Source organism: Corvus hawaiiensis, chromosome 10 (assembly GCF_020740725.1).
Source record: "Corvus hawaiiensis isolate bCorHaw1 chromosome 10, bCorHaw1.pri.cur, whole genome shotgun sequence".
NCBI lineage: Eukaryota > Metazoa > Chordata > Aves > Passeriformes > Corvidae > Corvus > Corvus hawaiiensis.
Genome location: NC_063222.1, coordinates 22,991,825 through 23,019,741, shown reverse-complemented (window position 1 = coordinate 23,019,741; position 27,917 = coordinate 22,991,825). Strand labels below are relative to the sequence as shown.

The window sequence follows — 27,917 nt, the reverse complement described above, 5'->3', positions numbered from 1 at the left end:
ACCTGGTATCTACAACAAATAAAGTATTATGTTGGGGACTTACAGAATTTTATAATCTTCCTGTTGATACTGCAGTTGTTGTGGGAACCACTGCGAAGTATTTGCTGTCTGAAGGAACTCCCCCTGAGGAGGAAACTGGAACCTTGGAGGTCACCTGTGTATAAAAATGGAATGTCCTGTGCCTCTGGCTCTAGCCTCTGTCTGAGGCTGGACTATGGAAGCCTAATAAAATATTGGTGGATTTACTCATTTAGAGGTCTCTGACAGTACCTGTGGAAGAAAATAATGGCTTGATCAGGCTGGTACTTCCTTTAACTGTTAAAGGAGGCAGTTGTGCCCTCATCTCCATTCTGGAGCCATGCATTAAAGGGGAAAAACAGAGAAGATAGTTACATGATGACAGAAATACGCCTCTGGAATTTTTATTTCAGTAGCGAGATGTTGCATTACTGCATATTTTTACTGTATCAAATGAGAATAAAGCCTATCCAGTATTATTTATGTAAGTGCTTCCACAAGAGAGGCAGATGCTGGAGTACTCTAAGAAGCCTGGTTTTGTTTTCAGGACAAAGTGTTGGCCCAGGGCTGATGTGTGAGCATATGCTCAACATGCTCCACCAGTGGTTATTCAGTCTCTCTCAGTTGCAGACAAGTATGCAGAAGTATCCAGTGTTCTCCCGGGACGGAATGAGAACAAATGCAAAGATATTTTTAAGTCAAATTGAATTCTTGTTTTCCTACCAGCTAATCACATGTATTAGATGCTTGCTGAATGTTTTCTGTCTGAAAAACAGATACAACATGGGCAAATATGTCTGGCACAAGCCAGATGGTTTGATTGTTGTGTTCGTTGAAAGAGTAGAAAAAATACGTCTGGTGAGCAGAGAGGCTGTGGAGAACGTGGTGCTTCCAGGGAAAAATAAAAATTACTTTTCTATCCTGATCAATTACTAGACTATGCAGTTTTAATAAAGGGCTTTTCTTGATTGCCAAGTTGTGGCTTCTTTTCACTTGCTTCATCCACCTACTCGTAATGCTTTGAAAAGGACTATTTTGGGACATGTTCTCTTGCTTTCATCCTTAGTCAAAAAGGGGGTTTTTTCGTCATGCTTTCTAACAGCTGTTTTTTATAAAGCGTGGATATATACTCATTTCCCCTGTGGTCTAGCTGACTTTTCTGCACTGTTAATACTGCACCATAGCAAAAAGTGATTCTGCATACACACTTCATTCTTGGTGTGTTTTTTATGCCAGCAGTTAAGTGTAGATTGTGAAGTTGAGTGGGTGATTAACTTTGAAGGTGTAAATTCACTGACTTGTGTGTGTGTTTTACATGAGTTTCAGTATCTAACCAGTTCAGTATCAGAACCAGAAATTCCCAGGAGCAAAAAATGGAATGTGTGTTCCAAGGTGGGATACGTCTGTGGCACAAGTGTGGAGTGTTGTTTGTTGGGGTTTTTTTGGTAAAGTTATTGTTTTGCTGTTCCTTTTTGATTGTAAAATGGAGCATTCTGCTGTTATATTCTTTTGATAATGTACAGATGGTGCTTGCACATAAGAATTATCATTGTACTTCTGAGTGCAGGGAACTGAAATGAAATACACGATTTCATATATGTAGCAGTTATATACTGATCTATGTAGACAATAAAGAGTTTTTTTTATGTAAGTACAGTCTTGATCAGATAGGCTTGTGGCCTCTGAGTTTGTAAATAGTTTCCAGAAAGTTTGTAGAGAATATTTATAGGAATTTTTCTGAGTGCCTGTCCTAAGAAGGATCTGAGGTGTATTAAAGGAAGTGTGCATTTCTTTGGAAATAGCAAGTTTGAAGAATTATGGACTTGTTTCAAGTTATGTGCAAGTAACCTGAGATGGTCTCCCTTTTGAAATAGGTTTATTTTTCTCTTACACACTCTGTGATTGAAATGTGCTTGTTTTCTAGCTGCTGATAGATCAGAGCTTGGTGGAGTTGTCTGTGTTGTGTGTCAGAGCACAGGGATTGACAGGCTTTGGAAGGGTGGGGTGAAATTCTCTGGTGTTGTCCAGCCTTTCTTCCAGTAAAAGACTTGTGTTCCAATACTTGAAAGGAATGGAAAAAGCATTAGTAAATCTCAAATTTTAGTTGAATTGTTGTAAGTAAAATACTTGCTCTTGATGCTACTTCCTAATGCAGAATTTTTTGTTCACTGTTTTTTGTTCATCCAAGTGTAGATGAGAGACTTGAAAAAACTTAATCTTGTGAGAAACAGAAGAGTATGTTTTTGAAAAACAGTACTGATGTATAAGGACTACTTTCTGCTCTTTGTTTTTCTTATTTGTTTTTTTCCTTTGTAGAATAAAATATCTTTCTAGATCTATAATCTCTTTTAAGTGGCGAAGCCCAAGTAATTTTTTCCTTTTTCTAGCAGATACTTTGTGTGATTCAGTTTTGAAGTCAAATTCCTTCTGTGTTTAATGGAGACATTTCTTTTTCTTTGTTTTGGTTGAAAGGAGTTAAGTAATGACACTTCCTGGAAAGATGAGATAGAAGTGTTACTAAAAAAAAAAGAGAGGGAAAGATTTTCTTGCCCTTTAGTGCATATTATTTTTAAGTACAGGTTCAAAAGTCTGAATATCACTGCTGTCCTGAGAAGGCATAAAAGTGTCAGTGTAAGACATATATCAAAGTAATTTGGTTTTTCAGAATTGAAATAAATGTGATTTAAAGGGAAACTGTCAAGATACTTAGATCTTTAAAACTACTTTAGTGGGAATTTGATTTTTATTCTGTTAGAGGCTTGCGTTTACACTGTTGGTTCTAGAATAAATTAACTAAAAGCTGTTGAAAAACTTCAAGGATTATTATTACAATGCTCTGTAGGGAATATTAATCCATTTATTGTTTATCTCTTGCCCTGGAGGAATTCCATCTAGAAACTTTTATTCAATTACCTTGTGCAATGTGAAGTATTCTTACCTGTTACGTGAATGTACCTCTGTTTAAATGATTGACGGCTGATTGACACAAAGTTATAGTGGTTTGTGAGGAGAAGTGGAAAAAGAACAGAATTGTCTTTGAAACTGTATAGAGGAAATTGCCTTGCAGTGATATTAGATGTGCCTCACAAACTGCCTTAAAATGCACACTGACCTTTTTTCTGAACTGGAGTGGGAACTTGGGTAGATATTTCTCAAATAAAAAGCAATCTGGAAATGGATTAAACCTGAATAATTATTCACTGATGGAAATCTAGATATAGGAGTCTCCTAGGGACATTCTGTATGCATCCAGAAGTTCCTGAATGTACAGAAGCTAATATAAATATTACCTCAGTCTTTCCTGGTAATCTTTTCTCAATCTGGGCTTTTCTTAAAACTTAATTTCTGATAGTCTGTAGGTACTGACTGTAACACGCAGGGCAGTGTGTGTGATTTCAGTTTCAGAACAATTTTTTTTTTAACCCTGGCATACTAATCAGATTCTGCAGAGCTCTCTGCTGTCTTTTGTTAGCTATTGTAGCTAGTTAAAAATTGAAAGGAAGGGCCAGTGAAAAATAATTTAATCAGGAGTACTTTGGGCAGCTCAGTATTGAGTGTGGTTTATCAGGGCTTCATAGTAAGAACACGAGTATGAAGTAGAGGGATTCAGTGTTTATCTAAGATTCTGTTAAGAGGAGAGATTTCTAGATCTTTTCCAGGGGACATTTTTGGAGACTCTTAGCATTTTTGTAGTGCTTGTGTTTTTTATGTTCTCATTTTGCTGTCAGGTGGACTGGGAAACAGGTTAGACTTGAACAAAATAAGTATTCACAGCCTAAAATATGCAAGATTTTGCAATCGATGCAGTGAAGTTACATGATTTGTTGGAAAAATTGTGGGTTTGTTTTTTTTTTTCTAAGATTCCCCTTCCTTTAAGGAATTCTAGATTAATATTGGATTATTGTTTAAAATTTTTATTTTTTTTTTTACCCTGCTCCTGAAATAAATTCCTTAATTTGAAAAATTTTAAATTGTTTTCATTAATAACTTAGTGTCTTTCTAGGCAATATTTATTCCTCCTCCCCAGGAACTAACCTTTGTTTCTTTTATTTAGTCTTCTTCTGACATTGTTTTAAGCTCCATTTTCCAGGGTGGGGATGTGTGGGTCTTACTTGGCAAAATAAAAGACTTTACCTGGAGCATGTACTGATCCAGAATGAACCTGAGGTATCTGAGGTGCTTGGCTTTTGCAGTGACTGCTTTAATCAAGCTAATTTGGGGACAAGGAAACTTAGATCTCTGGATTTGCATGATGGCCACCCAGTGCTTTAGTCAGAGCTCTTGCTCACCAAAGCATTAATGTTTGTGATTATAAGCTTTCTTCTGCTAGTTCAACAAATTATTGAAGAATGTTTACTGAAATCTCACAGATTTCACTTCCTTGTGAGGAGATAATTACTTTTTTTTCATGAATAAAGATCTGCAGTCACTGGCAAACTCAGGTGACTGTAAATGCTACAGAAATGGCTGAAACAAAATATGGAATAGTCAGGGTTGCCCATTTAGTGCTTTGACAGTTTGGGCTGGCTTTTGCTGGTTGCAGGTCAAGAGCTGATAGGAACAGCCCCAATTCTCACATGTCCAGGGCCCCTTCCACGTATTCCTTATGCATTTAGGGTGACCTGGGAGCTGTATTTGGATTCTTGCAGTGAGTCTGCCATACTGATGTGATAGCACAAAACTTGTGCTGTCCTGCATCAGCAGACATCAAAGAAATCTTTTTATTTAATAGTAAAAGATGCTGTGAGGAGGAGAGAGTAGGGTCTTTGTCATCTTGTTCCATAGATAAATATCAAATGCAGAATAGATTGTTGTACAATAATGAGTACCTAAGAAAAGTCTGAGTTATTGAAACACGTTGCTATAGGGCAAAGCAGGGGTGGGATATGGTTAAAAAAAAAAATCCAGCAAAGGAAGCTGGAACACATTTATTTTGCATTCTTTGCTTCCAGAGTAGCTTACTTTATTGGATTCCTTATGTATAAGTAACAAAGATCCATGAATAGTTTATTTGAATTTTATTTTTCTTGATCTATGCATGAGTTTATTAGCTTTAGGCAGGTGCGTGAAGATTCAAGGCTTTTTTTTTCTAAAATTTAAATCCTAGTACTACATTAAATTTTGTTTCCTTTTTACAAGCAGAGACCTTAGTTAGCAGAGGTTGCAGAGGTTGCAGAACTGTAGCTGCTCACATCTGTAATTCATGTCCCCATCCAGATGTGTCAGTCGTTGGACTTCAGTGGACCTGAGGTCAGACTTGATGCAAATTTGATAATTTTAAGAGAATTAATTTGGTGGAAAGAAATGCATGGAACGACTTGAGCGTTCTGCACTGTTGTGTTGAGCAATGCAGCCTTGAGTAATACAACTCACTTGTGTCCTTTTTTGTTTTGTGTTGTCCCTCCATCACATGATATGCTTTGACTGGCACGAGTGGTCACTAACAGAGCTAAATTAGCGTTAATCAGCTCATGGAACAAGTCCAATTTGAGAGGTGAATGAAAAAATGTAAAGCCCAAGCCCCAAATAACCCTGCTTAAAAAGTAGCTTATAGTAACGTGTTTATATATTGCTGAAGTATAGATTCTCCAACCTAGTTCCAAGTTAATTGAGAAAAAAATATTTTGTTAGGATCAGAATTTTATCTGAGTGGAAGTTATGTAGTTCTGCAAGCTCTGTATGGTCAAACTAGCATTGCCATCTCCATGAAGTGAAGCAGGATCGATGCTGTGCAGCCGTATTCCTTACCTGCTGCAGCTTCCCACGAGGCTGCTGGATGCCCTGAGGATGGAGTTCCCTGTGCTCTCTGCTGATTTCATGGTGTTGCTGGATGTGTTAATGGAGCAGCAGATGTTAAAAGCGACTTTCCATGGGTTGTAAGCCAGGAAACACAAAACTGGGAGCTCTGTCAAAGCTGGGAATAGGCTCTTGGGGAGCTCCTGAACATTATCTGTTGTTCTCTGGACTGTGTGGCTGCTGGAAATGTAGTCATGACTGAAGGGAAAATGTCTCACTTTAAAAATGGAAGTTGTTTTTTCTTTTTTTTTCTTTCATTCTTTTTTTGTTTTCTTTGATAATTTTTATGCAAGTATTTTCTGTTCACAAGAAAAATGTCTAGAATATGAATATATGAACACGAGGATTTTGAAGACTTGGTCACTATTTGAATACAGCCGCTGTTCCCCTGAATGGCTTTGGCCAAGGCTACTTTTCTTTCCTGTGCTTTTACTTCCCTGCCTATGACTGATGTCATGCTGTCTTTGTAAAGATGTTTCAGAAAATGCAATAAAAAGCAGTGAATTAGATCTGAGTTACAGTTTTGTACAGTCACATGACTTTAGAAACCTTACTATGTCACTGTAGTTATCAGCCAAAATTTTAATTTCTGAATCAATGATGAAGCTTATTTTCAGGGGCAATCTTGCCATGTATTTCATTCTTGATACAGTTGCTAGGATAATACATATGTGAAAATACAGTTAAAGAAGACAAAGGCAAGATAAATAAATGTGAGCTTGTTTCTCTGTGCACTGAGGTCAGTGATTGCACAAGCCTCTGCTTCTTCGTACTTAATATGCATGGCTTGAGTAGGAAGGCTAAAAATGGATAATTAGGAAGGCAATGGCATGTTTTTTCAGACTGTTTTAATACCCTTTGGGCTGTATCCAGTATTAAAAGCCTCATAGTGTCTCCAGTTTTGTGTGAACTGTGGTTTCTGATGGATGATGATGCCTTGTGTGGTGACTGATGCTTCTGGTGTACAGCCTTTAATGTGTCCTTTGACTTCCCCTCGCAGTTTCCTTCTTGCACAAACTCTAACTAGGAGAGTAGTTACAGAAACATCTCTTCTGATAATGAGGAAAGAACTGCAAATATTCACAGCATGTTGTGGGCAATTCCTGGATCAGAGTTGCTGGAGGGACAGGTATTTTTAGTCAGAGAATTGTCACAAAATGGATCTTCTGGCAGGAGGATGCATTTGATTCACCACTACCACAGGCAGAACAACTTAATTGAAAGCACATTTTTGGATCTGTTTGTTCAGTCAGATGTTTGTATTCTGGACATTTTCCTCGTGAAGAGAGGATATTTGGAGTGAAAAAGGGAAAAAAAAAAAACCAACCCACAAACACTTAAGAAATAGGAAGTGTTGTTCCAGGATGATCACTGGGAGGAGCTGTTTATTACAGTTTTTATGCATTAAATCAGTGGCAAGGAAATGATGAGAGAGTGGGAAGGTGATGTGGAGGCAAAGAAACTTTGTCATGAGTGGGGAATACTCTCCTTTAGTGGAAAGGGAGATTTTAATTTCATTAAAAAAAAAAAAAAAAAAAAAGAAATTGAAGGAGTGGGAGTGGTGACCTCAAGGGAAAATACTAAAAATACTAATTCACTAAGATTTTAAACTTTTATTGTATATTAACTATTAAAACAGAAGTGCATTTGTGATGGGAATGAGCTAAACAGGTAGCAGTTGTCCAGCTGTCCATTAATGCACTGGAGAGGCCATGAGTTCCAAATGAGACAAGAACTGTTCCTGCTACTGGAATGCTGACAGGATCTTTGTCAGTAATCCTGTTATAGAGGTAACCCACCTCATAGAGACAATTTGTGTTTGAATCCTGATATGATAGAGTGAAAGGGGAAAAATCTTTGTAAAAATTCTCCACCACTATCTCCATAATCTCTACTTGAGTGAGCATCAGCCAAGTGAGAAAATGAAAAATTACAACCTGCCAAGCATCACTGGCAGACTGAAATGAAAAAATTGCAAGTTAATAACAGTGATGCCTCCAAAAAATTTGCTGGCCAATTTAACATTGCTTTATCCAAGGCCACATCTTCAACTGATTATTTTTAGTAATTTGGAGATGAGGATTTTCTACCTTTATTATGGGAAGTGAAGATCAGGGAAACACCAGGTACAGTTTTCAAACTCAAGGTTATTACTATCTTCATATCAAAAGTAAGTCGTGTTCCCTGCTTGTTTGCTTAAGACTGGACACAAATTTTTCCACTGTAGTGAAATGGGACATTTTTGCTATACTCTGTGGCAGTGATGAAGTCAGTGTGACGTGAAAACTCACAGTGGAGTGAGGTTGGTGAAGGAATTGAAAATAGGAAAAAGTAGAACTTGCCTGAGTTTGTTCTGGAGCACTCTTGCTAATGTTCATGTGATAATTTTTATGTAATAGTGTTAAAAGAGATTATGTTGCCCATTTTGGAGGTTTAAGGATTGTGAACCTGGTGCAAGTGAGTACACAAGACTTAATGTAAGCTGTGTCCTGTGGAATAACCAAGGCACACTATGGGAATCCATGGTGTGAGAACCATTAGTGAACTGTAGCAGTACTTAATTTCCTCCAGGACCATCTGCACAATCATCTTAATATTACAGGGTAGACCTTGCTACAGCATTTACCCAGCATTGGCACACTGCCACTTACTTAAAATAGACCATTCTTCAACAGCTGAAATGTATTGTTGTGTGTGGAAACTCCTGCCCTAGGCTTACAATGCAAGGGGAAACCCTCTGTGCTGTTGTTCTTGTGTGGTTCTGTGGTCCTTTTAATGACGGATATGCAACATCCTGATATGCTGAGTGTACACAGCAGTTCTAGGGAGACTTTGTGGTCTGGTGGTTCAGGAATCTTGGCTGTGGGTGATTATTTTTCAGCCACTTGGTGGTTGCTGTGCAGAAAAGACTGCAACACTTGTGGCCAACATGGAGAGTGAAGGGCATTTCTTGTTGGGGGATTGATGGAGCACTCTATTTGTAACTGTTTTTAACCAAAAAGGTCTTACCTGTAATCAAAATAATAAAATTACTTGAGCAGTTCCACTCTAGGACTCCCCAAAAGCATTTGGTTTTGTTCCTGTCTGTGTGAGCTGTGCAAGCTGGAGCTGTTCTGTGTTGAGAGAGGATTAACCTGCAAAAGGTGCCACTGGTGTTTGTTAGCCATCTCCATGGTCAGAAGCCTGGGTGAAGTCTCAGCCTCCAGAACCAGGTTTGCTGGACATATGCTCCGTAGGAACAAGAGCTGAATTCCCAGCTGTATTTCCCAGCTCTCTGTGGAGGTTCCTTATTAGATCACTCACGTCCTGCCAGCCTTCCGAGATCTGATAAGATTGCAGCTTGAACTGTTTAATTTTTCTCGCTGTCATGCAATGCATCATAGTGAGTTAGCTCCATAGCCCTAATCTAATGCTTACTGCAACGAAGCTGAGAATGCATCAATCAATACTTATTTCAGTAAGCAAAGCAAAATGAAGTATTCTTTTGACAACTTCTGTCCATTTCATTATCTCATTTTAAATCACAAAACTATCTCATAAAGTTTTCATACTTCCTTAAAATTTGTAGGCTGTCTGCTTTCATATACATCAGGCTGATGCCAGCAGCTCTCTCCTCTCCCAAACAAGGTTCCATCCATGCATTAGATTAATCTGTTGCATTCCTGTAGCAGAAGGAAGCTGATTCTTTCCTGATGTGTCCAGGCACCTCTGACAGGCAGACCTCTGGACTTAGGAGTGAAAATTTCAGGGAGTAGAAGACTTCAAGCTTGATGTTTTATCACCTTGTTTGTTTTGTTTTGTTTTTTCTTCCTCAAAAGTAGTCTTGTTTTGCGTTATTTGCAATGCAAGCAAAATTGAGCATCTTTAGTATTGCCATTCTCTAGCATCACTCAGATCACTCAGCCTTACCAGACTCTGACAGGCTGTGCTCTGTCCCAGGCCAGACACAGCTGCAGTTCTTGGATTATACTCATGTTCAAAGTGGAATTTCCTCCCTGAACTCTGTGATATTTTCCCCACTTATATTAAGGCTACTTTCTATTTCTGCAGGAAAGTGTGTCTGTAAGTATACATGCCCTTTGCACCATTTTTAGAGCAGTATAGTGGAGACTAAATTCCTCCCCCTTTTCTGTAAAACTCAATTTTCCAGAGTTACAGTTTTCTTTAAACATTGCAGACATAAAGAGATAAACATATATAGGTGAGATGAAGAAACAAAGCATAAAGACAGATACCTGTACACATCTAGGTATGAGTTTCTCTTCACACCTTCTGGGACTGAGTTGTCCCTTTATTTACAGCAGCTCTGTTGGTTTAGATGTTCTGTTCTGCATCTGCTCCACGGGAATGAAATGTCAGGGCACAACTTTGTGCTTACTTACATGCAACCAGCTCTATGGATGCATGGCCCTCTGGATGGAGGAGAGAGCATCCAAAGCTTGTGACGTGCAGTTGTAAAATTGCAGCTCTTTGCCAGCTAAGAGGGGTGCAGCAAGCTGTTCTCAAAATCAGGCCATTTTTCCTTGTTTTTGTGAAAAGCTAGAGCTTGACTCTCTCGTTTTTGCTCTTCAGGAAGCTTAGTGCTTTTGGGCTGTCTCCAGCCAAATGCTGATAATAGGCTCTATAAGGGAACTTCTGTGCAATGATTCTTTTAGCAATGAAACTGCATGTAGCAAAAGTGGGACTGACCAAGAGAAAGGTAAGGTTAAAGCAAGCATTTAGACTTTTCCTTTTTAAAGACCTGGTCAGACTAGATTAAGGCCACTTGAACACGCATTAACTATTTAAAATAGAATGACAATGCTGCACTTTTTTCCTGCAAAAATCCTCTAGACTATTGTACATCTAATAAGGATCACTTCTTTTAAAGTCTTTTTCCTGTGGCAGGTATTTGTGTATGAGGCTTGATTTGTAATTGTGCTAGAAATCAAAATCCTTCATTTTAATTGACCTTCCTGACCTTAAAAGAAATGTAAATACTTGCAGAGCAATGCATTTTGTTTTCTTCTGGAAATATTTTAAGATAATGCACCTGGTTGTCATACTTGGAGAAGTATTTTTTCGGTAGGCCTGTTTCTTTCAGAGGCTAGTGAAATGATGGCAGAGATTTAAAATAGATAGCCCTTTGAAATTTGTGTGCTGATTATTGAAGTGTGTGGAAAGGAGTTCTCTGACCCATTACAAAATAATTCATTTGCCAGCACAAAGCATAATGCATTCTGATGACACTCACAATTGCAGTACTTCCCAAGTAATTACCCTGGTAGTTCATTTTCTTATTGTTGGAATTCCTATTTGCATGTTATATTTAATTGAAAACTGCATGCTTTGATCTGTGCACGTGTGGAAATACTCATTGGGTTTAACTTGACAGCAAATGTGTATTTACTTTGCAAGTAAGCAAACATTTGGGTGTCTTACAGGCAAATGCATTTTTATCTCACTTGTGTGGGATACTACATCCCTGTACAGCTGCATTTTTCCAAGTTACAGCCAGCCCAGGTATTGGTGGATACTGGCTGCTCAGGTGTTTATCCAGCATATCAGGTTGCAGAGTTTTGAACTGTGCCAGAGCCCAGTTCGTGGTCAGACTTCGGCCTCTGTCCTCAGATTCATTTGCCAATGTTGCCTCTCTTTGGTGACATGATACGTGTTTGTACCAGCTGAGGTTCTTCCAGAGGAAAAGGAAATGAATCTCTGAACTTTGAATAACTTTAGTTTTTGTCAGAGTAAGGCTCTGAGGAGTGATGGAACTCACTCTTTCTTTTGGCAAAGAGATGGTTGAACTTTTCATATGTAACTGAAAGCACCTGGCTAATAAAGTGCTAAAGCCTGAAGTAGGAAGGACATCTCTGGACGGGATGAAGAGTAGAGATAATGTGGGGTAGTGCTTTGACACAGAATGAGAAGGCAGATTTGTGAGTAGAAGTAAATAAACCAACAGAAAACTTCAAACACTGATGCCTGGGTGTGATCTGCCTGTATTAAAACCAGGCTTGTAAGTTAAAACTAAAATAAGCACAGCTTGCCTTGTAATGGACTTGGGCATTCTAGAAAAGTCTTTTTAATAGAGTTCATATTGTATTTTGAGGTTAAATTACCCCAATAAAAATAATTCCTCTGTGTGCTTTCTGGATATGAAGTTTAATCAGACTGTCTTGGAAAGGAGCCTGGGACTAATACGAACATTTTCTTGATGTGATGTCTGCACATTTGCTCAAGAGGAGTAAAGGTCATTCCCCTGTTGGAATGGAAAGAGCTTCCTAAAGCCTGTTGGCAACACTGGATTTTGCTGCATTTTCTTTATGGTGGTGATGGCATGAAGGTTAAATTTAGATTCACAGCCAAAAGTAGTATGCAAGACAATAGTTAAATTAGCTGTTCTTCATATTCAGTGACTGTAAGTGAAAATAGGGCTGGATGTGGAAGAATTCTTAGTGTTATCACTGACCTCAGTTTTTCCCTATTTTTTATATCTTCTATATCTTCTGCTTAACAGCTCTTATAATGGTATAAAGGAGTGAAGGTTTTCTTGTATGAGCAGTTCTGGGGACTGGAGTGAAACTGCAGCTTGTACATCCAGTGGGTGGTCACTGGATAGAAGCTCATTTTGGTTATTGCCAAGCTGGGTGGCAATCACTGAGCAGGTAGAACACCAAGCTAGCCAGTCATCCAAACCTGTTAATGTCCATCTTTTTAGGGTGTAAATATTTTAAAGGCAGTGTTTCTTACAGCAGTGCATTCTGGGGGCTTTTTGTGTGTTCAGGATAAAAATGCATGTGACCTTGGTTTACTTACAGTACAAGAAACAAGAACAAATTCCATTGAATAAAAACACATCTGAAAAGTTAAAAAAAATCCTTTTCTACAGATTAAGCCTGGTGCCTTTCTCCTCCCTTTTAAACATTTAAACACACTCTTTACATGATGCTTAAGCTTTTAAGTCAAAGTTATGAGGTGCTTCAGCCAGGCTTGAGCCTGAGAACAAGACCCAAACCAGGACAATAACAAAATAACACAAAGATTGACTCCACCGTGCTTGCTGGATGAAGTGAAAAGTGCTGAAATATAAATCCTATATCCTGGGATTTCACTGCCTGCTGGAACTAATCTCATTAACTTAAAACCACCTGAGGCTTAAGAGACATATACACTGCTGTGAGAAATTATATTTATCTCATCCTAGGGGGAAATCCTTTCCCTCCCCCAGCTTACCTTACTTTTGACTTTGTCATTCTTGAATTACCAGGTCATTTCTCCCCCATGGGAAAGTTGTCATAGCTCACAGCTATGCAATTACTGTCTCTGAAGTTCACTGCTCTATGAATGCTGAGATCACTGTTCGATGGTTTTCTTCTTAAATAATTTCCTAGAGAAAACAAAGACTGGAAAAATAATAGGTTAGCAGTTTACTTAAAGAAAGTTCCTCCAGAGCTACAGGAAAAGATTCCAGAGCTAAGAACACAGCATAAGGCAAACAGCTTACTAAAAGCATTAAGGTGTTTATTGCCTTTGTGAACCAAACACTGAGTTTTCTTTAACCATTAAAGTTTAAGAGATTGGTGGCCTCTGATAAGTGGTAATTGAATGCAGAAATTTCCAATGCAAGGTTGCAGTTTGAAATCCCATGAGTGTCACCAGGGAGAGCTCTGTAGTTGTGTGGTTGATTGCTGCACTCCCATTTGGATTGAGACTAGATCCCAAATCTGCATTCAGTATTAAATCCAGCCAGTAGAAATATTTTGTTTGACATGGGAGGATTTTGGATAAGGCTTTTACTGATAATCTTGCTGGACTTTGAGAAAGGCAAAATGACCTTGCTCAAGTGTCTTTCAATGTGTGTCTACTTCTGAAATAATGAATAAATCAACTTTGAGTTATCCATTAAACAGCTCAAATATAAAAGGATAGTAAGGAAAAAAAAGGTAACGTTAAAACAGAGTGAGCTCTGAAAACTAAATCCTGAAGGCCTGATCTCTGAGATGGAATGCAGAAAGCCTTATGCAGGGGAAGCTTTTTGTGGTGAACCTGGCCCTTGGGGTGCCCCTCCCAGAGGGGAGCCCAGAGTATGTTTGTGTTGTGGAGCTGAAAGTTACTTGCACTGAAATGGAGGTGCCAGCTTCTGTGACTAAGAGAAATGACCACTGAGTCAAACTCCACATCATTTCTGTAAAACCCAGCTCAGAAGGTGATTTGTGGGTTTGAATGATGGGTCTGTCAAAGTTCACTCTTCACAGTGGTTTATTGACCCTGAGTCACCATTTCACTGACCAGTCATTTAAATTGTTCTGTGTTGATAGAGTGTATATAGAGACAGCAATAGATGCAGTTGTAATTGCAGACCACTTACATTAATTAAAAATGATAATATAAGCTTCTGCTTCTCTTTCATCTGCATGGGATGAAAGTGATCTGGTCTGTTGATGGGAATGCCCCGTTAATCCTCCATTAATGCCCTGTATTTAAGGGCCCACAAAGAGGTGTGTATGAGCAAATAGTGAAGTGCATTAATATCTCTGAATTAGAAGTCCCTGTAATTATGGTGCTAATTGTGTGTTGTTGTGATCTTGTCTAGATGTAAGTGAATTTGGTCAAGTGGTTTTGTTTAATTTTGTCAAGTAATGAATAAATCAGTGAAGTTATAAATGGCTATTGCTATTGTAAAGAATAGAGTCTGAGGTGGTGAATGTCGCTGAACTCTAGTGTACAATCCCTTTTCAGTCCTGCATAAATGAGTGCAGCATATTCCAGTTTATTTAGTGATGGACAGGTTGTTAGTTCTTAAAATAGCTAAGGAGTAGGAACCTGACACCTTGAATGATTTATGTGGGTTTTTTGTAAGCTTGTTTCTGTTTTGTAACCTTTAAAATGTAGGTTTTATGAGTGATATCATTAAAATTTATACTCCCTCTAGTATGTGATGTTTGTCATTATTGCTCTGCTGGGCATCCGGATCACCTGTCTGAATTATAAAGCAACCTTCCTTGGAGCTAAATTGTAATTTTCTTTCCAAATGTGTGCTGACTTCATTATTTTTCATTGGTACTCCCTTACCAGAGTAGAGGCCAGAATCTGGCCTTTTCTGCTTTCCATCCGAGTGGGAAAGGTTGCTACGAGTAACGGTGTATTTCTAGGAATGAGATACGATGGGTCATTTAACTTAGGAAATTTGATATCAATCAGAAAAAACTTCCAGAGAATTTGTTTTAAAGTGTACTCTATTTTTTCTTCTTTGTTAACTCAGACTGATATGCTCAGGAGGTGATTTAATGATGTGCTGGGCTTTGTTATGGTAATTTAAAAGAGTTTCAGCAAAGAGTGAATCTCAGAAAAAAAATGCTGATACTGAAAGTGAATCACAATCCTTGATTCCATCAATTGAGACTCTTAAAGATCTTATACACCAGGAAGGATTTTGTAAAAGGCTTCAAAGTTGTGCCTTTAGTCTGCATCCTCAACTTGAAGGTGCCGAAAAGCTTTCTTCTGGAAAGCTCCACAATACTCTCAAAAAGTTTTGGGTGTTTTTTTTAGCTAATTAATCCAGTGAAAAACAAGTTTTTCTGAGCCATGGACTATTCCTCTGGTTCTCTAAAGGCTGTCAAGCAAACTGCTCTGTAACTCATGAATATAACCCATCTCTCTCTCTTCTTTCAAGAAATGAATGATTTATTCAATGTTTGTTGTATATTGATTAGCAGATTGTGGTATAGAGTAATTCATTGCAAACTTCCCAAACAGACTTACTAGCCAGCTTTCTTCCAGAGGTGAGATGGAGTTGTTTTCTGACCAGTACAACTGCAGATGTTTTAGTTTTTTCAAACCAAGCCTGTTTGCCTAGAATCAGATAATCGAGTCAACCATTAACCCAGCACTTCCCAGTCCTCCACCAGCCCATGTCCCCCAGTGCCACATCTTGTAAATACCACTGGGCATGGGGATTCAGCCACTTCCCTGGGCACCTGTGCCAGGGTGTGACACAGCTTTTAGTGAAGAAATTTGTTCTAATAGGCAGTCTAAAACTTGCCCTGGCACAACTTGTATCAGTTTCATCTTGTCCTTTTGCTTGCTGCTGGGGAGACCACCCCCACTTGGCCACAGCTTCCTTTTCAGGTCGTTGTAGATACTGATGAGGTTCCTTTTCTCCAGGCTGAACACCCCCAACTCCCTCAGCTGCTCCTCAAAGGACTTGTTCTCTCGTGCCTTCCCCAGCTTCATCTCAGAAGATGCTAGAGCATGCAAAAGAGCTGGGATTCGGGCTTCTTGTAGCAATGCCACTAGGGCAGGTGGTTTTTGTTTGTGTGTTTGTGTTTTTCTTACAAAACCTTGCCATTGTAATACAAATGATTTACTGATGTTAACAGAGGATAAAATACTAATTTCAGTGCAGCCTCAGGCTACCATGATATATTCAGTGCTGTCACCTAGTTTCATTGAAAGATATGTGATATAGCACTAGAAAACAAGTTTGAACAACAAAATATGTGTTACTGTTGGAAAACATAAGAATGGAATGTGTCAGATAAGAGTTATGTCAGAATAAGTGCACTCAAGCACTCGACCCTCAAGCCAGTGGCCTCTTCCTGAAATACTTGGTATCATGTTCCCTGTTGTTGCAGTTATTAAAATTCCTTGTCTGCTTCTGTTCCCAGAATGATTATTCTCTCAGTATTTGCAAGGCAAGTTCCCTGTCATGTTACAGATTTCCCTATTTATTTTTGTAATAAAGAAAATGTGAGCATCAGAGGTTCCTGCAATGAACACTTCCAGCAGCATAATTCCTACAGCTGGAAGGAAGGCTCTGTGTGTTTGCACTCCTAATATCAACTAAGGTCTTTTTCAATATTCTTGTCCTCTCACCACACACACTGCAACTAGACTTTGATTAAAGTAATGCTACCAGGTTGAAGTTTAATTTGCTCTATGCTACTTACACGTACTTTAAAATTGTGAGTGGACTCCATAGATAAATGTCAGTGAGATGGTGAAGGAGGTGGAAAGAAGAGCTGTGATGGTGATTAAAGGAGGCTGAGTTGAGTTTTTCATAGGGTTAATGCTTTCCAAATTGGAGGCTATAAGATTGAAAGTGAAGGGCACACTCCTTGTTGAGGGAAAGTGGTGGAGTGATCCTAATACAGAATCTCATTAAAGCAACTGTCAGGATTCCTCTATTTTACCATCACCTCCCCTATTCTATAAGAGTCAGCTGTCGTTTGGAGTGAGCATACTGCCAAAGAGGCATTTACAAATAAATGAAAAATGTCACATTTGATTTTGCTGCTTTCAGAGGACTCCATGTCAGCTTTGTCACAAACCCTTTGTTATTCTCTCTTTCAGATCTCGTCTGGACTTTGGAAATAACTTTGGTTCTTGGATTCCTTCTGTTGTCCTGGGGTAAGCTCCCTGGATTATGACTTTTTATTAACATTTGTGCAACAGTTAAATAACACTGACTTTTCAGTGCCTATGAAGGATGAAATGCTAGAAGTTCTTACCAATTACCTTATGAGTGTGTATAGAAGCTGCATAATACAATCCACGCTTGAGAATACCACTAAAAACCAGATTTATTTTGTAGTTTCTCCTATAGAAGTATTTGCACATTATGGTAATTACTATGCAAAATGTTGTGTGCTGTTCTAGTAGCCACATAAAATATAAATAGCTATGTGGTTTTATTTGTTTCTAAAGAATATATACTTCTAAGTTGATAGTGTTCTTTTTTCCCATATTTATAATTTCTCACTCTTCCACTGTATGTTAGATGGTTATAGTGCATTTTGCTGCTTGTAAGCATTTCAAAAGGTAAGTTGTTTTTCTTACGTATTTGCTGGCTCTGTAAGTGAACTTAATGTGCAATATCAGTCTACTCCTTTTAATGCAAAAGCATTACCATAAGATTGTATATCTGTCGAAATGTCATTACAAGAAATAGTTGAGATGGTTTAGATACGAAGTATCTAAACTACCATCACATCTAACAAAACTGGCGTAGTTGTTTTTTTCTTCAGTTTTTGAGATTGCAATCAAAAATACAGTGTTTTACTAAAACTGCTGTGAAAGAAACTTCATTAACATCCAGAGAAATACCTGTGATCCTTTAAATAGGAGTTGAAGATTTTTGAAGACAGACCTAGTGCTACATTTAAGAGTAATTTTCATCCTTGCTGCATTTTCTGTGATGTCCAGGAAGTGTAACCTGCAAATAGTAATAGGACAAGAGATTACTACTTTCCACTAACTTCAACAAATAAACTCACACCATATAGAAAGAATTGGTTCCTGATGGTTTTGTATTTCTGAAGGGATTCTTCAATAATGATTCACATGGGTTTTGCAATCTGGCAAACAGCCAAAAATCCCTTATTCAATGCATGTTTTTTCATAGCATATTTTAAAAAAAAAAAACTTGCTGCATTTTATCACTATTGCTATTATCAGATTTTTAAAAAAAACAAGAGAACTGAAGAAAATCACTTTGGTGTTGCTTCTGCACTCTGGAGACTCCTAGGAAAGTGGGGAAGAATTGGACTTTGTAAGGGGGGAATCAGGAACAATTTATGGTGTCACTTGCCCTATGCACAGGTTTTGCTTCTATTCCTCTTTCAGCTGGGATTTTAATGGAGCTTGATGAGCTCTACTTTAGCACTGCTGAAATTTGCTTTCATTGGTGAATGCATATTTGTCAGCTGTTTATGCATTTTTAATACATTGTATTTCATGTCTAGTTTTTGCTGTTCTGATATACCTTTTGCTTAATTAGTATGAAATGTGTTGAATTTGTTCTAAAAGAAAATTTAAAATGAATATTTGAAATAACTGTTGTTTCCTGACAGCTCAGCCTTTTTATTTTTCTTCTTTTAACTAGAAATCAAAACTTGTTAACTAGAACTTCCAAAGAGCACCCTTAATTTGTACTTTGGACAGTGTTGTTTACATGGTAGTACAAAGTTTGTGACAAAGCTCTGTATAGCAGTCTCTAATACTGTGTTTGCAGCAGTGGGCTGCCCAGCCTTGCTGTTCTTCTTTTGTATTAGAAGAGTAAAAAAAAAAAAATCTAAGATGTGAATCTGTAAAGACAGAAAATTAATTCTGGCAGTGTGGAAGATGATGACATAGTTTCAAGGAATGAACCAGACAGTTCAAGGCTGTTATATTTGTGTAATTAATTAATATTACTGTAAACAGAGATGGAAGGAAGTAAAACTGGGAGGAAAATAAAGAAGTCATCATTGTCAGTGCTGTTCATTCCCCAAACTCTGCCCTCCTGTTTGGCTTATACAGTAAATTGCTTTGAGGTAACTCTAAATGGAAATCTGTAGCACTTCACATCTAAATGGGGCATGCACTTAGTGGTAAAGCAGTGCTGCAAAGGCCAATCCAGAATTCTCCCAAAATGCCTTGGAACAAAAATATGTTTAAATATGACTTAGCAGATTTGCAGAAGCTTAGACTTTCACTCACCAAATTTTCAGTCAAGCACATTTGATCGTGTTACTGATGTTGATGTGTCCCAGCTTCTACAGAGCTGAGCATACTCTGATCCATGGTTGTGCAGATGTAAATATCTGTATCCCAGCTGTTGGCATATATGGGAATTAATTCCATATATTAGTCTGAATCATGAGATTGCTCTCAAGTGCTGGGTGTCCCTACAAGCAGTGGATGAAATATCATGGCTGACAACAGTGCCATGAGTTAGAAAATAACTTTAGTGGGAGATTGTCTGAGATCTCCACCCAGCAAATAGCAAAGACAGATTAACGAAACAGAAACACGTGAACACCACCACTGTGCTTATTCAGTTCAGTGCAGAACTTGAAGGCTGGGAATGAGCCTAGGAAGAGCTAATTTGACTTAGCTGTTCTTGCCAACAGTTGTTTAGCTCCTGGACCCAGAATATTCTTTCACCCTATTTCCATACACAAATGTCTCTCTTCCTTTTTAATTTAATAAAGGTGCTGTATTTCTAAGTCATGGGGATGCTGGTCTCATTTCAGCAGGATAAATCGTAGACCCTTCCTAGTGCCCAAATACACGACTTTTCATGGAATAAGACACCTTTTCTGTGTATGAAGAAAAAATAATTGACAGAGGAGAGGGTGGGGGAAGTAAGGGATGATAACCTGGTCAAGTAGGAAAATATAAGGTTTAGAGGGGTTATAATTAATAAGTTTGTCAATTAAGTTATTACAATTTCATCTTAGAAGATGCACTTTAAAATCCTGAGGATCATTCCTAGTTGAAATCAGTGCAGTTTTTAGCACCTCTTCTGATTTGCACCGTGTTATTTCTTAAATTCCATATTATTCCATTGAATTCAGAGAGGTCACTCATGGAATAAGGAAATTGTTCCTCACCTCTTTGTATCTGAGGTTCTGCTCTGTGCTGCTGCCCCCTCTTAGCTGTTACAAAACACTGTTATTTTTGAAGTGTCCTCTGAAGTGTTTTGCGTTTTGGCTTTGTAAATTGCAAGTGATGTAATAGAACTCACAGCAGAAAGGACATGTGGAGAAGACAATGCTAACAAACAATTTGCAGCTCCTCATTGCCATGGCTGAATGACTTGGTTTTAGGTAATTTGCTATTCAAACAGGAATAATGAGGTAAAATGTGTTTGACTCATTTTCATTGTGGCACAATGGTCAAGCCTGAACCACTTAATTTGAGGGGGTTGGACAGGGCAACAAAAATTGCTAATCATGTGCTTAATTGATCATTCTCCCACGACTGCCTCTAGCTGTTGTGTGGTAATGATGGTCTGAGAGAGTAACCATCAGAAAATTGCTGAGACCATACAGGAACATACCAGGAGTGGCTTAATGGTGAAGTGGTTTAATTGCTGCCAACTCAGCAGAGCAAAGGCAGGGGCCAAAACTCATGTGCTGAACCCTAGAAACCTGAGTTTTTGGTCAAAACCTGACTTGAAATGCATGTGGTGTGATTGTCTCTGCATAGTCTATTTGGAGGGGCAGGGAAGTGTCTTTGACTACATTTCCTGGGGTTGTTATTTTAGCATGAGCATCTTGGGAATGTTTTCAGCACAGAAAAGCATTAGCAAGACCTAATGCATTTTGAGCTTTGTCTATGAAATTGTAGTATTTTTTTTAAGCAACAAGTAATGATAATTACAGTTGGGGTTGGTAGTTTATTTTTTTTTTTTTTACATTTCCTAGAACAAAAGTGTTTGAAATCCCATTCAGAATTGGTTTTCAAGTTCATATGCCTGCATATAGATTGGAATTACTGTAAGAAAGATCAATGAATTGCCATTCTGGTAATAGTATTGGCTGTATTTGATAAGTATGTCCTTGGGCTTTTCTCAGAATTACAGCTAAATTTATGAGTGCCGAATACAATTCCTGTGAGTCTTCTGTAGCTGTAGAAACAGGTTGTGCAAACTTGTCACCAATAACAGTGGTCTCCAGTAGAGCAATGGTTTTGTACAATGTCTTCATATAAAAGAAACAAATACAGCCTTCCATCCCCCACCATCTGTTGTTAGGAGTATTCCCTTATTTTCTACTGTTTTGGGGAAGAATTTGGCTTATGTTCTTGAATTAAGTATAATAATTAAGATTTTTAACATTTGTAAAAGCTTGACTTGCATGCAGGAGGTAGATTGTGACAGCCTCACATGCCATACTAAAATGATACATAAGTAGAGCAATGTTTTCATCAACAGAAATGTGTTGCTGTTCAAAGTTGATTCTCTCTGTAGGGTGCCATAAAGTAATTAGAAGACTATAATATAATCCTTCAGTATTGCATTAATTCCTTAGAGGGATGAATTCATCTTTTCTGACTGCAGTAGTGCATGAGTGGCCATGGAAATGCCACTGAACTATAAAATCATCTGTAAAACAAAGAATAGTTTTTCTAGACCAGCATGTTTATTTTACAAAACTCATAAAAGGCTCATGCTTTTAGTGATTTTTGCTTGTAGCAAACTGGAAGTGAAAGTATTTATCTTAAAATTAAAAATTGACATGGAATGCTGTGTTTGCCTTAAAGAAAACTGCATGTGAGGTATTTGTCTTCTGTGAGGACTGAAGACTCTTAGAAGGTCTGTGCCAACACAAGAAGAATCTCTTGTTACAGATGATGGATTTTTGCAGCTGGTGTAAACTCATCCAGCAATGGCTGCATACTGTAAATTTAAAGGATGAGAATTTTGAGCACTTTTCTTTTTCCCAGCAGAGGGTGGAGAGCTGGGTTTGTATAGTGAGACAGTGTTGCAAATCAGCCTTGATTGGGCTTTTCTTGGATTTTTATTTTTGTTAACTGCCCAATGCTCTAAGCCTGCGTTTGTAATAGAGGTTTGTGTTGTCTGGAAGGGGAGGGACACTGGCAATGCATGTCTCAGATGGAGGAAGACTGGAATTACTCAATGGGTGTGATCAGAAATGATTCTCTGGGCAACCCCTATGAGCTGAAATGTTCCCCTGCTTACAGCAGGAATTCCAAAATCCACAAGGACATTATTTTACTGTCATTTTATTATTCTTCTATAGAACATCTTTTTGATTGTGCTGTGAAGTGTGTTGCAATTGAGAGGTTCTTTCCAGCCCACCAGACTTGGGTGTTTCTGCTGTGTTTCAGTTTGTACTCAGCATTAATCCTTCCTGTACTTAATGTTTTCAGCTGCAGTGGTGGAAGGACCCTTGCTGCCATATCCCAAAATAAAGCCCTTTTCTTGGAGAAACCGGGCATTGAGGTCTAGTTCACTCTGGTGCAGGCTTTGGGAATGTGCAGCAAAAGTTCAGAAGTCTAATTAAGGAAGCATTGAATTTAAGGCCTGCCTTGACTGTTTCACTCAGGTGAATAATTCCGTGCTTTTGCAGAGGCTGCATGCCTTAGCACAAAGAAAGGCATGAGTGGTTCCATATGTGCAGGTTAGGACTAACAACTCTCTTGTATGACACATACATAAGCAAGCCTTAGGTTTCAAGCAAAGGAGCATAATCACTATTTGTTAGTTGCTAAATATCTAAATGCATATTTATTGTGCAAAACCAAATTTTCAGCCAAGGTATAGATCGTTATTTCTCACATGACTATTGAAAAATTAAAGAAAATATGGAAGCTGAAATAGGTGCTTAACACCTTGCTGTAGTTCAGGGCACAGGTGCAATATTTAGCATCCTCATGGTATTCTCCGTATACTTAATAATTCTTTAAGACTATGCTGGTCTAATTATAGCACATCCGAGTTCAAAAAGAGTGTTTCATACAGCCTTAAGGCCTGTGAAGGAGATAATCTTCCTGGGAGTTCTGACATTTGTTTTAATGGAAGCAGGATCAAGCGCAAATGCTAGGCTGGAGTGACATTTAAATATGATCAGCAATACTGGTCAGTGATCAGGAAATCGAGCTGTTCCAGCTGTTAACTTAAGAGACCCCTTTATGTAACATACTGTCAATTGCAAGGATTTTTTAAATATTTTTCTTAGAAAGAGTATGACTCTCCCTCTATGAATAAACCATCCCTATCCCGGTGATGTGGTTGACAAGGCTCTGATGCATTTCAGCAACATTATGAATCTTACCTGCTGGAGATGGAGTTTATATGCATGGATACAGAACTGCTCAAAGCAAAATGTTTCACCATCCTCGGATGAACACTTTCGGTGCTCCAAGGCGTCTCAGTGCGTTAGGGAAGAGAGCTCATCTCCACAGAGATAAATGTTTTACAATGGTTTTACTTTCACCAAAAGCTGAAGCCATAACCAAGAAATGGAACAATTTTTGATTGAAAAAATCATCCCAGCTCCCCTCCCTGAACAAAACACTAGCACAACAAATTTATTGTAATTAAAGTAATAGAGATTTAGGCTTCAACAAGGAGACTGTCCAATATGTGAGGCTTGCAGAAAATGGAAGTGGGGAGCGTCAGCTTTCAGGGCAGTGTTTAGAGACAGGGTTGAGGGCTTTGAAGGTAGGCAGATCCAGCTTTTTGAGAGGCTTCTCTCTGAGGGTTAGGTATTCCTGTTGTTTTCACCTTGGCTCGTCCAAGTGCAGCTGTGCCCTCTGTTAAAATCAGCTATGCCTGATGTCCTAAAACACTGCTGTGGGAGTCACTGACTTTGCCACCGCAGACCTTCTGGATCTGTTGTGAGTTCACTGAGTAATATTCATTACAAGCTGTGTATTGACAGTTATTTTTACAAAGTATGACTTTTTTTGCATAACTACCCTTTAGCCTAGGTAGAACTATCACTGGTTAGTCAACAGCTGTATGGTGATTATCATTCAGAAAACGATAGATTGTGTTTTGGAAATATAATTTCATGAGCACAGTTTACCTCATGTGAAGGACAATTTCATTGGTGAATCACTGTAGAACTTTAAAGGGTAAGTTTGACACTTCTCCACATTCCGTCACTTACAAATGTGTCAAAAAAACTAAAATGTCCTATATCTTCCCTCCCCCCCCCCCCCCCCCCCCCTTTACAGTGAAAGCAGTAAACACCTTCCATTCCTTTTTGGACCTCCTAAATTAATTTTTTTTTTTTTTTTTAATTTTCTGTATCTATGCTCACATCTTCATTTATCCATTAGTTGTCTTCCTCATAACCCACAGAAAAATCTGTCTCACAGGTACATGTTGAGACATGAGTAGGAGTAAAAGGCTGGGGCAGAACTGAAGCCTCTGGCAGACACAGCAGCTGACAGGGGATGTGGTGCTTTGCATTTTAGTTTTGAATAGTTTGGTGTTTCTGCAATGTTTGTAGGAATGCATTTGCAATAAGAAGTGAGAGCATCTTGTTTGATAGCTTTTATAGTGATATTAGTTCCTTCAACCCAATAGAAGCAGCCTGACATCTTTCTTTTTCCTGTTGTTTTTCATTTGGATTTTTCCTATACTGAATGGATATATTCAGAATCAGCTGAAGGTTGACAAATGCAGCTGTGAAGACTTGTCTTCAAGCTATACTGCAGATTTTTCTCTTGCCTTTCTTTGCTCCAAGAAATATCTGTTCAACTGTTTTTATAGTATTTTTATGATAGGCATTTCAGATACCTACTGCTGGATAAATAAAACTGCCTTCCTAGCTTAAGGAGCCAGGGATGTTTTTTCATTTGTTTCTCAAAATCTGTTGCAGTGCAAAATGTAGTTGGATGTCATAGTAAAGAAGATGGCCTGGCATGGAAATGAGAACATAATTAAAATTATTTTTACTGTTCTCAGGATTTGGAACAAACTGTTGCTTAAACCTTTTTCTTAGAGGTATTACACCTAACAAGCTCTCTTGAGAGAGATGGGGGTAGAGCAGCAAAGCTATCAACAAAAATACGGAACGGCTGCGTTCCCTGGGGTTTGCTTAAATTCGAAAGTGGATAGGAACTGTGAAGAAATATAATGCAATCTGGTAAAGAAACTGCAGTATAACTCCAGTGGCCTCAGACACAGTAATGTACCAGTGTAAAGACCTCGTATTAACCTGAAAAATAGGTAACAACATAAAACACTCTAAAGTTGCTTAGTTTACATTTGTCCTTGATGCATCGTCTTCAGTGTCTTGTGGTGTGGAGATCAAGCTGTGCTGTAAACTCTGTGGAATGTAAATCAGGTCTTTTTACCTGCTGTGGAGAAGGCCCTGTGAACCTTTTCTGGGCTGCCTGTGTTAGAGTAGGACATGCTAAGTTCAAGATGACTGCTGAGCTAAAGCAGCAGTCAGATGGAGTTAAATGAAGATGTTCTTGGTCTTCATTTAATGGCAGGTTGAGGTTTATTAAGCCACTGAAGCCACTTGTCATGTGAGATTTTCTGTCCTTGCCCACGTGAATGGACCTGATGGAGGCATAGCATTGGTTGTCTAGGATTTGAAGCAAAGGAAGGGGAAAACAGTAATTCTTGAGGAGTGTTTCAAATGTTTCCTTTTTTTTTTTTTTTTTTGATAATCTGGAATGCCTGTTAGTCCATGCAGTATTTGTTTTATTGTAGTCCTTTCTCAGAATTTGTGAATACCTTCCATACAGAATCAGCAGTAATGATTTTGCAGAGCCACAGACCTTCTCTTTTTACTTCTGAAATTCTGATTGAGAAGTAGCAGTTCTTTTGTTTGTTGTTTTGAGGAGGAGCTTGGTACAGGGTTCATAGTGAAAAGTGTGCTTGAATTTGAGCAAATCAATGCTTTCCAAGTCTGACAAAGATTTTTTTGATAAATCCCATTGAATTGCAGTCTCCACTGTCCTCCATTCACACACATTTGAAAATCTGGGCTCAGGTTTTTGGTGTCTGACATACTGGACAATTATGAGAACTGGAACTTGCAAGAGTAGATCTGCATTTTACATAAGGGTCCCTGAAGTCTTGGAGCCTACAGTTCAGTCTGAACATAAAAATTCCTTCAGAAAACTGGTTGTGTTTTGTCATTATTGTTAAGGATTTATTATAATTTGACTTTTTTTTAAGTGTTAAGAAACATGTTCTTGTACCTTCTAATCTTGTTGGTATTTTCCTTGGAGAAGAGATGGTTGGATGTGAGTGGGGTTACAGTACATGCCCCACTGACATTCTGCTCACGTTGTTTGGTGAGCACGTACCTGCAGCAGGGATCCTACTACAAACAATTCTGTCTTGTCAGAAAAGGTGTATCTACAACTTGGCTTGAAATGTCTCTGTGGTTCAGGGCCCCAAGCTGGTGAGGGATGTGCTCTGTTAGTCTGTGCATGTGTGAGTGCAAGAATGGGTTGCTGCCAGCTTGTTTTGCTCTGTTAAATATTAAAGATCAGATGTGCCTTTTAAAAATAGTGGGTTATTAGGCTTGGCTCAAGAAATTAAAACCAAAGCGTTACAAAGCTGTCTTAACAGTACTGTTACCTCCTTGAAAATAGGATTTCATAATTACCTAATGTGTGTGTGCCTGTGACAATAATCTGTTAATAATGTTTGTTTAAAAAGAAACAAAAACGCACACAGGTCAACCTTAATGAAACAGTTTTAACATCTGAGTAAAATACAGAGAGCAGTGAGTATCAAGTGTACTCCTAAGGCTGTTGGTTTCTCCCTGTGTCTCCTGTTTAAAAGGAAGTAAACCAGGCTCAATAGCACCATTAGTGGGGACAGAATGCTAAAAGAGCCCTCTGGCATTCAGCAGTCCAGGTAGGCACAGTCAGCTGGTAACTCCCAAGCTGCAGCCTAAATCTGCAGCTGCTGTACTGCACCACCTAAAATACAGGTGGTGTGAAAGATGAGAAATTTGGATCAGATTTCATATGGTGCCTTTTCATTCCTCCTCTAATGGTAAACTGGATAACTTAATTTATTGTCTTGTTCCTTTGTAAGGAAAACTGTTGCCTGAGTGACAAGAAGCAACTCCTAGAAATATGGATGACATTATTGAGGAGGGCATGTATGTATGCACAGGAGTATTTTTCATGTTCCTGTAGGAAAAAAAACCAAACCCTTCTTTTCTTTACAGGTGAGTCTGGGATGATGAATTTAGAAAAGAAATAATCTGGTTTCAGTATTACATACTGGAACAATGAAGCTTTATAGTCCATTGGTTTTGCCTGTAAGACTCCTATGCTTATCATGACTATATTAAAATGTCATTAATGTCATTAGTGTATTTAGTAACTACTCTTCTATGATCCATTAGTTATAAGGGATAAAATTAGATGTATTTGGAATTTATATTCTGAATTCTAAAAGACTTGACTTTTTTTCAAATAACTGTGTGTAAGCCTCATTTGATAATGTAACAAAATTCACGATTCCCTTGTCTTAAAATATTAGGATCAGTAAAGTTCAATGTGTATTTGATTGTAAGGATTTTATTTCAGAACAACCCCCTTTGTTGGTGCAATATTGCATTAGTGTGCTGTGTTGAACAATTTAATCTGAACTTCCCTCTTGCAGAGAGGATACAGCCAGAAGTTTCTTTCTCACTTTTTCTGTTGTCTTTCATTAGTATTAGGGGGATTAAATTGATGTTACAGTTTGTGGTAATTGGATCAGAATCAGGTTAGTTTATGATTTATTTCTAAGTTTTGTTTGGCTTGATTTTTTTGTTTGTTTTGTGGTTTGACTGAAGCTTGAAAAAGTCATCTCGATAGAAGGTACAGGAAGATATGACAGAAAACATGAAATTTTGTGT

At 38.3% G+C, this 27,917-nt stretch overlaps 1 protein-coding gene across 2 annotated transcripts in view; it reads left to right on the top strand.

The window, feature by feature from the left end:
- NAALADL2 (N-acetylated alpha-linked acidic dipeptidase like 2) overlaps nt 1–27,917 on the top strand; it is a 421,863-nt gene that overhangs the window by 7,870 nt on the left and 386,076 nt on the right. Inside the window, exons 2-3 of one of the 2 annotated variants that reach the window (XM_048314548.1) lie at nt 17,149–17,205; nt 17,576–17,616. The gene's annotated coding sequence lies outside the window, so the exon portion shown is untranslated. The remainder of the gene's footprint in view (nt 1–17,148; nt 17,206–17,575; nt 17,617–27,917) is intronic. The other variant, XM_048314549.1, reaches the window with a different exon arrangement.